This window comes from Chenopodium album, chromosome 15 (assembly GCF_948465745.1).
Source record: "Chenopodium album chromosome 15, dcCheAlbu1.1, whole genome shotgun sequence".
Classification (NCBI taxonomy): domain Eukaryota; kingdom Viridiplantae; phylum Streptophyta; class Magnoliopsida; order Caryophyllales; family Amaranthaceae; genus Chenopodium; species Chenopodium album.
The window spans coordinates 5347616-5358495 of NC_137848.1; the positions used below are offsets into that span (position 1 = coordinate 5347616).

Below are 10880 nucleotides of genomic sequence, written 5' to 3' on the forward strand. Positions count from 1 at the left end.
TAAGGAAAGTTTTGATATTGAAGAGATTATGTATAATTGAATATGGAAGGTATGTTTGTCATGAAAAATATTAAGGAAATTGGAATTACTTAGGGAATAATAAAGAAGAGTGGATGGCAAGAAAATATAATGATTGGATATTAAAAAGATGGAGAATTAGATTTAAGGAAAATAGGAGATTTTCAGGGGATAATTAAAAATACAAATTACCAAAATATTTTTCCCAAAATCTACATGGGATGGCCGAAATTTTTGAGCTTTCCTAAGCTCATATTTTCGGCCCTCCTATTTAGTACTTTAGGAAATTATTTTGCTAGTTTTAAGCAATTAAAATAATTGTGTAAATAATATTTATTGTAATAAATAATTAAAAAATAAAATACCAAATATTCACCAAATAATTTAACTAATAAAATAAGATTTTCACATAGAAAAATCCGAAATTTATTAGCCAAATAAATGGGATTTTCGGACTTATTAAAATAATAATAAAATATAGCTTTTGCCTTAATTAAGATATCCAAAATATATAAATAATCCAGTTTTTAAAATAAATAAATGGATAATAAATGTTGTCCAAAATAATAATTTGTTTTTAAAATACTTTTGGCGCCAAAATTCAAATATCATTTTGGCTCTAAGATTTAAATAGTAAGTTGAATTACTAAAATACCCTTTTTAGAAAATAATAATTAATTAATTAATTAATTAGGAAAATATGTATAAAAATACGGGGTATTACAGTTAGTTTGGAGTCGAAGCTTGTCATGTGTGCATGCGACTTGAAAGAATGGAGTGCTACTAAGTTTGGTGCTATTTTCTATGAGTTGAGAAAGAAGAGAAAAAAACTTAAAAAGCTCAACAAGGGGGGACTTTCAGCTGCTCTTTTAGCCAAACGGAAGAGCCTTATTCATGACATTGCTGGCCTTGTTATGCATGAGGAAATATATTGGAAGCAAAGGTCTCGAGTTTTGTGGTTGTCGGAGGGAGATAGAAACATCAAAATTTTTCATCAGAGAGCTTCGAGCAGGAAGAGGAAAAATACGATCCATAAATTGAAAAATGATAATGGAGTAGTTGTTTCGGGTGATAAGGAGGTGAGTAAAGTTGCGGTGTCCTACTTTCGTTCCATCTTCACATCGTCGAACCCCTCTATGATATCCCAGGCCCTTCATGACTTCCAAGCTCGTGTTACAAATGACATGAATGATATTCTCAGAGTGGAGTATACGGGCGAGGAAGTTAAGCAAGCACTGAGTCAAATGCATCCTATTAAAGCCCCCGGACCGGATGGTATGTGTCCCCTATTTTTTCAGTCGCATTGGCATATTGTTGGTCCAACTGTTACAGCTTCTGTTCTGAGTATTTTGAGAGGTGTTGCTATTCCCTCTTTTATCATGGAACCTACATGGCTCTTATTCTGAAAAAAATCTAATGCTGATAGTATGGTGGATTTTAGACCTATTTCACTCTGTAATGTGGTCTATAAATTGGTGTTGAAGGTTCTTGCGAACAGGCTCAAAAATTTTCTGGATAAGATTATATCGGTTAATCAGAGTGCTTTTACTCCCGAGAGGCTTATTACCGATAATATTCCTGTTGCCTTTGAACTTTTCCACTATATGAAAAATTTGCCGAATAAGGGTGGTTGTATGGCCATGAAGCTTGATATGTCGAAAGCTTATGATAGGATCGAGTGGGATTTTCTAGAGGCGGTGCTGACGAAGTTTGGGTTTGATGATTCTTGGTGTCGAAGGGTTATGGATTGTGTTGGATCAGTGACTTTCTCTGTTTTGATTAATGGTCGGCCAGCTGTTGATTTTTCCCCGGGGAGAGGCATACGACCGAGGGATCCGATTTCACCTTACTTATTTATCTTGTGTGCCGAAGTTTTCTCTCATTTACTCCGGTGCGCAGAGGAACGTGGTAGTCTGCATGGTGTTTGTCTTGCCCCGACGACTCCTTCTATTAGTCATCTGCTTTTTGCAGACGATGGTATTATTTTTTCGAAGGGTACTATGGGGGATTGTGAGGTGATTCGTGATGTGCTAGAGATGTATGAGTTGTCTTCGCGTCAGAAAATAAATTTTGATAAGATGACTGTTTCTTTCAGTAAGGGTGTCCCGGTGACGAAGCAGACGAAGCTAGCGGGTATTTTGGGTGTGAGGCAGGTGGACATTCATGATCGGTATCTTGGTTTTCCTACTGTTGTCGGAAGGTCTAAGAAAGTCATTACTAGAGGGGTAAAGGAAAAGCTATGGAAAAAGCTACAAGGTTGGTGTAATACCCCGTATTTTTATACGTATTTTCCTAATTAATTAATTAATTAATTATTATTTTCTAAAAAGGGTATTTTAGTAATTTAACTTACTATTTAAATCTTGGAGCCAAAACGATATTTGAATTTTGGCGCCAAAAGTATTTTAAAAACAAATTATTATTTTGGATAAGATTTATTATCCATTTATACTATTTTAAAAACCGGATTATTTATATATTTTGGATATTTTAATTAAGGCAAAAGCTATATTTTATTATTATTTTAATAAGTCAGAAAATCCCATTTATTTGGCTAATAAATTTCGGATTTTCCTAAGAGAAAATATGATTTTATTAGTTAAATTATTTAGTTAAATTATTTGGTGAATATTTGGTATTTTATTATTTAATTATTTATTACAATAAATATTATTTACACAATTATTTTAATTCCTTAAAACTAGCAAAATAATTTCCTAAAGTACTAAATAGGAGGGCCGAAAATATGAGCTTAGGAAATCTCAAAAATTTCGGCCACCCCATGTAGATTTTGGGAAAAATATTTTTGGTAAATTGTATTTTTAATTATCTCCTTAAAATCTCCTACTTTCCTTAAATCTAATTCTCCATCTTTTTAGTATCCAATCATTATATTTTCTTGCCATCTATTTTTCTTAATTATTCCCCAAGTAATTCCAATTTCCTTAATATTTTTCATGACAATCATACCTTCCATATTCAATTATACACAATCTCTTCAATATCAAAACTTTCCTTAAATCTTTACTCACTTCTCCAAGTAATCCCTTAAACCTACTTACCATAATTCTTCCCAAATTCTCTTACCATAATTCTTGCATGAGCTAGCCTATAAATACCCCTCCATACCTCTCACATTCTTCACACCAATTCTCTTCTTTTCTTCTCCTCTTTTTACACAAATCATCCCGTTTATCTTTGAAGCCAATTTTCGGGCACTTCTGGTCAGTTTTTGGGGTATTGCTGTTTCACAAAAGATTGTTCCTCTCAAAAAATCCTTGAGGTTAGGCTCAAGAATCACCCAATTCGGAGTTATATCGAAGGAGTTATAGCCTCTGCAAGTTCTGCCTATTCTTTCCAACGAAAATCCAATTCTTCTATTTTCCTTGGTTTCTTATCTTTTCTCTTTCTCTTCTCTTATTCAATTATTAGGGGCCGTTTGGTTGGGGGTAATCAGGAAAGGGAATCGGAATCAACTGGCTCGATTCCTTTTGTTGATGTTTGTTTACCACTTTTAATCATTCCCTTTACCCTCCCCATTACCCCAAATCCTTCCAACTTCATTCCCCACCCCCCCTAAGACTTTCCCATTCCCTTTCCCTACCCACCTTCACACCACCACATCACCACCTTCACACCACCACATCACCACCGAAAAACCATCCCAGACCACCGCCACCCCTACCCAGACCACCGCCGCCCCTCCCCGATCACCGCCCTCCCCTTCCCCGAGCCTCGCCGACCTCCCCTCCCCCGAAAAAACCTCCCCTAGCCCCGTAAAACCCTAGCCCCGACCTCCCTTGACCCCGAAAACCGCCGCCCAGCCTCCCACCACCCTCGAATCCCACCACCTGTAGGGTTTCGAGGGTGGTGGGAGGCTGGGCGACGGTTTTCGGGGTCAAGGGAGGTCGGGGCTAGGGTTTTGCGGGGCTAGGGGAGGTTTTTCGGGGGAGGGGAGGTCGTGGCTCACGCAGCTAGTGGTGGCGAGGGGAGGGGAAGGGCGGCGAGGGGCAGGGGAAGGCCGACGAGGAGTTTGGTGGCTAAGAAAGATGAAATGTGTGGTGGTGTGGTGGTTGTGGTGGTGGTGGTGTGGTGGTGTAGTGGTGGGATTGATTCCCTTTGTTTTAAAAACAAACAACAAAGCAAAAAAAGGGTATTTTCATTCCATTCTTCTCCTTTCCCTTTGTTCATTCCATTCCGATTCCCTCATGCGAACCAAACGGCCCCTTATTATTATTATTATTATGGGGGATTTATAAAAATTATTATGAGTAGTTTTAATTATATAAATTAGATTTTTAATGATGTTTATGAAAATTAATTTAAAAGGTTCATGTACATATAGTTGGGGGTTTTTAATTTCATTGTTGTGATTATTTGTTAACCTTATATTAATTAAGGTTATATTTATTTGTAGGGTGTTTTTGATCAAGCTACTTGAGAGTTCTTTTGAAGTGTTTTTGGCTAAGCAAGGATCAAGGTACGTTAGGTGGCTAGATACCTTGAAAGTGATCGATTTGAATGAGCATGTTTGAATGATTTTATGGTGATTGAATTAAATTGACTTGAATTATGGTTTATGAAATAAAAGTATGTTTAAAAGATTGGTTTTAATAATTAAATTGGAGTATTGATTTTTATAACATGTTTTGATTAATTAATTTATTATTCATGTTTAAAAAGGATTTGTTTTGAAAGCTTGTTGGATTTATAAAAAAAAAAAAGGAAGTTTGAATTATTATTATTAAAGGTTGGAATTATTGGATTTAAAGAGGATTTATTTAATCATTGAATTAAATTTATTATTTATGCTTTATAAGCATGTTAGTAATCCCACTATGCGGATTTGGTATTTTGATAAGGCATTGGACTTTGTATGACCGGGTCTTTCCTCAAGAATAGCCCTATAACATAAGGAGACTAGCTTGGGGGGTGTGCACACTTGGGAGAGGAATTGGTTAAATTGGTTTAATTGGTTTTAAAATAATTGGAATTGGTTTTATTGATTATTGGGATTTGAATATTGAGAATTGGTTTTAAATCATGAGTTTGGAATTATTGGAATAATTATTGGAATTGATTTCAAAAGCATGTTTGCAAATAAATTGAATTTAATTATCTTGCACTTACCGTACTTAGCATATTTGCTAACCCGTACTTCTTATTTGTTTTGGTTCGCCCTGTTTACCGTAATGGTAAGCAGTGTTATTTCAGGTGGAGTGAATAAATTGATGCATTGGAGTCCCGGGATTTGGTTTCACTAAATTAGGAATTTTGGTCTTGTATTTAAATTGAGTACTCATAACATTGGTTTCTATCTATAGTTATTATTAATAGAGAAGAGTTTTGAAGTTTCCGCTGCAAAGTATTGTTTTGTTAGTAAGTTGAGTAGCCTTGCGTAATCACGAGGCGGTAATACGCCTAAGTCTATCTCTACGGTATAATTATATGTATTATACTAGTATTTCCGTAGAGGGATATTTGGGGGTGTTACAGTTGGAAAAGGATGGTGTTATCTAAGGTGGGTAGGGAGGTTATGATAAAGGCAATGACCCAATCTCTCTCTACCTAATGAGTGTGTTTAAATTTCCCTCTTCTTTTTGTGATGAGTTTAGATCTCTTGTGGCTCAGTTTTAGTGGGGTCAAAAGCAAGGTGAGAGGAAGATTCACTGGTTATCATGGAAGAAATTATGTAAGCCTAAGGGAGAAGGTGGTTTAGGATTTCGAGACTTTAAGCTCTTTAATTGGGCTTTGCTTGGAAAACAAGCATGGCGACTGCTGTCCAAGCCAAGAAGTTTGCTTAAGAGGGTGCTAAAAGCCAAGTATTATCCAAATTCGTCTTTCATGGAGGCCGAGATTGGTTCTAATCCTATCTATACATGGAGGGGGATAGTGGAGGCGAGGTGGGTTGTGTGTAGAGGGACGAGGTGGAGGGTGGGGAATAGGGTGAGTATCTCGGTCTGGATTGATCAGTGGGTGCTGAGTACTCAATCGAGATGTACTTTGTCTCCTAGAGGTGATCAAAGTGGGGATATGAAAGTTTGTGAGTTAATTGATTCGAGTCTAGGTTGCTGGAAGGTTGATGTGCTTTCTCAGATTTTTTTTACCTTTTGAAGTAGATAGAATTCGCAGCATCCCTATTAGTGATCGTTTGCCTGATGATAAAATCTACTGGGACCTCGATAAGAAGGGGGAGTACACAGTACGGTCTGCATATTGTGCTTTGTTTGATGATGAGTGGAAGAGGGAGGAGGCGGAATCAACCTATGCGTGTGATAAACGGAAGAAAATATGGAAATTGAATGTTCTTCCTAGAATTAAAATTTTCGCCTGGAGGGCCTGTCAAAACGCACTTCCTACACGTTGCTTAATTTAGTCTCGGATTCATAGCTATGACCCGGATTGTTCTATTTGCAGTAGGGACTTTGAGACTACCATTCATGCTTTGAAAGATTGTGCTTATACAAGGATAGTTTGGAGTAATTCTGATTATGAGTTTGTTTCTTCCTTGAGGTCTTAAAATGTGGTTGATTGGCGGGGTTCTGTTTTCTTGGAGCTTGATATTCCTGATGTGACTAATGTAATTGGCATTTGTTGGGCAATTTGGGGGGGCTAGGAACTCGTTGGTGGTGGAGGGTATGAGGAAGGATCCTACTGATGTTGTGCGCTATGCCTTGAAGATGACTAAAGAGGTTCTAAAGGTAGGTTCTGCAGGGAGGGGGGCTGGTCAAACTGCGATTGGGGGGATTTCTGCTCCTGTTCGCTGGTTAGCGCGTGCTGTGGGGGTTGCTAAAGTCAACGTGGATGTTGGGTTTGTGGGGGAGCTGGGCTGTGGGCTTGGGGCTGTGATTAGGAGTGGCGAGGGGACGGTTTTAGCGGTTGGGGTGCAACAAGGAGGGGAGATTTGGGAGGTGAGGGTGGCTGAATCGCAAGCAGTTCTATGGGGTCTATGGCTTGCAGCAAGCTCAGGTATGCAGGTATTGGTTGTGGAAAGTGACTATCTGTAAGTCATTCAAGCTTTGAGAAGTAAAGAAGCTAGTTCTAGTGATTTTCATTTAGTCATTGAGGATATTTTGCTTTTTTTGTAATAATTTCGGTAGTGTTTTGTGGTCGTTTGTTAAAAGAGGAGGGAATATGGTAGCTCAGATTTGGCTCGTTTTCAACCTTGGCAAGTGGGTCAACGAATGTGGTTTGATGTAATCCCGACTCATATCCTTGACGTAGCTTCTTCTGATTTATCTGATTAGTTCCCCGTTGGAGGTTTCTTCAAAAATAAAAAAATAAATAAATAAAATAAAATAAATAAAAAAAAAACATGTAGAAGTTTATTTGAAGATTCGTAATTTTAGTAACAAAGTTCTCCTCTTCAAACTATTTGCCCAAAATATATATATATATATATATATATATATATATATATATATATATATATATATATATATATATATATATATATATATATATATATATATATATATATATATATATATATATATACTATATTTTTGCTGCAAAGCCCAAAATATAATATTGAATGAGAGAAAAATAACCATTTAAAGCATATGGCTCATGCATGTACCAAACCAAGAAATCCTTTGCACCTTCATTTTTTCAAAGGCTGAATTTTTTATTTTATTTTATTTTTCTTTTTTGGGACGGTAAAAAGAAAGCGCCTATCAGACTAAAGCTTCTCGTGAGTCAATTCAATCTGGGTAATTTTACATTCCTCACTCAACATTGGCACACATGAGCCTTTAACGTTGAACTTATGTCACCACTCTTTCTTGCTTGTATTTTACCTTAGTATTCAATTTAATTGTGCCCTAACCCAACAATGAAAATTATGGAATCTCATAATTCGAAAATATTAGCATTGATGAGAGTAGAGGTGAGGAACATACTCGTACTGTAATATAAAATATCTAGAATCGATTAGGAGTTGATAAATTGGTTTATAACAAAGTTTCAGTTATTAGGAATGGGGAATTCATCACTACTGTAATAGTTACAATTCCCAAATTATTGGAACAAAACCAACTGTACACTCGATTGACCAAAATGAGATTATTGTATTTACTTCTGCCCTAGAAGCTATTGACAACACGAAATGAGAACCTTACAAATACGTGCAAGATATTTATTAACTCCAACTTTTGTTTGTTACATGGAGACAATACATGAATATTTGAATTATCGCGCTATACTTGGCTAGGATCAATAGCGATGCAAAAACTTGCAAAAGAATATATTGTGTTGGTTGATAAACAAACAGTGAAAGTCAAGAAAAACTGAATTGGTGATTTGCAAAGACTATAACTATAGTTTGACAACTTGTTCACTAATTGAAGAAAGTCAATTACATGAGTTTAAAACAAACAGCAACGTACAAGGCCTGAATGCAGCTTCCAGCTTCTCCTTCCAGAATACTCATAGACCCCTGTCAAAATAATCCAGCAAAAAAATAAAATTAAAAAATAAATAAGACTTCCCATGTATCAATCACTAAGATTAAGCATGGAAAATGATCTAGCCCATATTCATGCACGCACATGCACCTTGTGCCCTTCCCAAAACCCCTAGAGCTAGATCATAATGCACAGTTGGCCGTGATCCAAATTTCTTGACATCTTAAATTATAGCACTCAGATTGCCACTTACGTTCACTTGTAAAGCAATTAACCAAATTAAGCATAACTGATAACCCCACCTCAACAAGATTAATTGTGACCAGTGAAAGCCCACATATTTGCCTTCATATATCAAGTCATTCATTCAGAAAGTTATCCTCTGATGCTACCGAGCACTCAAGAGGGCACCATAACATCCCATGTGCTGGGCACATCCAGCTAAGGGCATCATCTGCCTGAATGATGATGTGGTTGCGGTGTAGGTCATAGGCTATCAACTATCTATTTGGCATCGCAGGATGCAATTCAGTCCAACATGCAATTTTCAGAAAGTCACAATTCCAGTTGGAACTTTGTGCTAGTTTTCAGACAGACATCAATAATAATATCATTGGATGGCAGCAGAAGTTCCCAGGAAACATCTTACTTTGCAGAGCATTGCAAACTAGCAGAGCAAATATGCATCTCTCTAAATGGCGACTCTAAAGTTTATATAACTTATATTAGCAGCATTTCTGCAAGAAAAAGTGAGACGATCTACAAGTCTACCTAAAATGGCTATACATACATAGCGAGGTACTACTGAGGTGTTAATGACCTCTTTGTGGTCAGAAATTGCTTTTCAAAATTTCAGGCTGCATTTCAAAATTTCAGGCTGTAGCTATATTGGAATTTCTCATACGAATATCCTTGATTCAACCATAATGACCACCTAATTATCTAGAAAAGTGGTTCTTTCACTATTTACTAAACTAATTTTTTTGATAAAATTCCCCATCACCAAACAGAAATTCAAGCACATACACAATGTTGGTAGTACAATAATAATATGAAGTAGAATGAACACAATGAGTCTTCCAGTTCTAGTTCATTGATTGAGAAAGCCAACATATCTTTCACCCGTAGAGATATGTTGAAAGAAACAGAGTAATGATACATAACAAACAGGTTGACAGCATTGATAGTTTGACACCATGTCTACGCTTGGTAAGCAATTGCATATCAAATAAATATTGATTACTTGCTTGCTCATAAAGGGCCTTCTTCAGAGAATATAATCCAATTTGTTACAGTACCCTTGCACCACTTTTGGTCAATATTTTTAACGAGCTTATCACCTCAATTCTTCCATCACTTACCCAAAAAGCAATTGTACCATCAATACGCTCAGATTCTCAAACCTAACAACATATGCTTCAAACACCAATCTAAATATCCAATCGACTAAGCAATTCACTATTAACAAGTAATTTCCGACAATTCAGAAGCAAACTTTGCTAGCACTTAGGCACCTCCTGCCATTTCCAAAATAGTGTTCGATCAGACAGGCAGTCACCTTAATTCTCCCAAACAATCACATATACCTATACTATCATATTTCAATTCTAAAATTATGAAATTCACCCTAAATTATAACTAGTGTAAACTCGACCTACAACAGTTCCCCACAACACATACTCGTAGCATTTCAGCCATTTCCGATACCTCAAATCAAATCCCATTTACATCATTATCCGGGGTATCTCCCTATATACCAAAACAACAACATTACCCACAACATATAATATTTCGGTCATATCCGAGACTTTGGATCAAATCCCGTCTACATCATAATTCCCTACGCGATTCTCATACATACACAATTAAAATTCAATTGAAAAACTCACAAAATCATATCCAATTAATTGAAAAACTTTGAAAAAATTAAAATTGTTCAGACCTGACTTTCTTGATGAGGATGGATTTGAGCTTACGAGCAAGATCCTGGGATTGGAGTCGACGATGAAGAGCTTTGCGGGCTAAAACGCGCTTCTCAGAATTCTTGATGTGATGAGTTTGTTCTTTCTTAATCATCCTTTCGATCCCACTTGAAGTCATTTTTCTCTGCATGAAGGAAAGGGCTTGCTCCAGGTTCCCGTTTCGAACCCTAACCCGGATCCCCCGCCATTGTTGGAGGGATGAGCTCGCTGAGTTGATTGCTGAACTCGGGCGCTTCAGCAGGCTCGTCAGGTTACTCATTGCTGAGTTCATTTTCTGGGGTTTTGTTTAGGGGTTTTCGTCGCCGGTGATGGTGAAGTTAGAATGTAAGATGAGTTGGTTTGGCTATAGATTTTGAAGAGATGTGTGAATAGAAGCCCAGCCCAATGGGGATGGTCTTTTAGACACTTTTTTTTCCAATACGATTAAATTCGAGCAGCGTGGATTATAGTATCGTAAACATGGCTTTCTCGGAGA

At 36.8% G+C, this 10880-nt stretch overlaps 1 long non-coding RNA gene across 1 annotated transcript; it reads right to left on the reverse strand.

The window, feature by feature from the left end:
- Positions 1-8202: 8202 nt before the first annotated feature.
- Positions 8203-10880, reverse strand: LOC145581697 (uncharacterized). Its single transcript, XR_014099663.1, has 2 exons — positions 10366-10880; positions 8203-8455 (listed from the first exon to the last, which is right to left on the reverse strand). It is a non-coding gene; the product is annotated as an uncharacterized LOC145581697 (long non-coding RNA).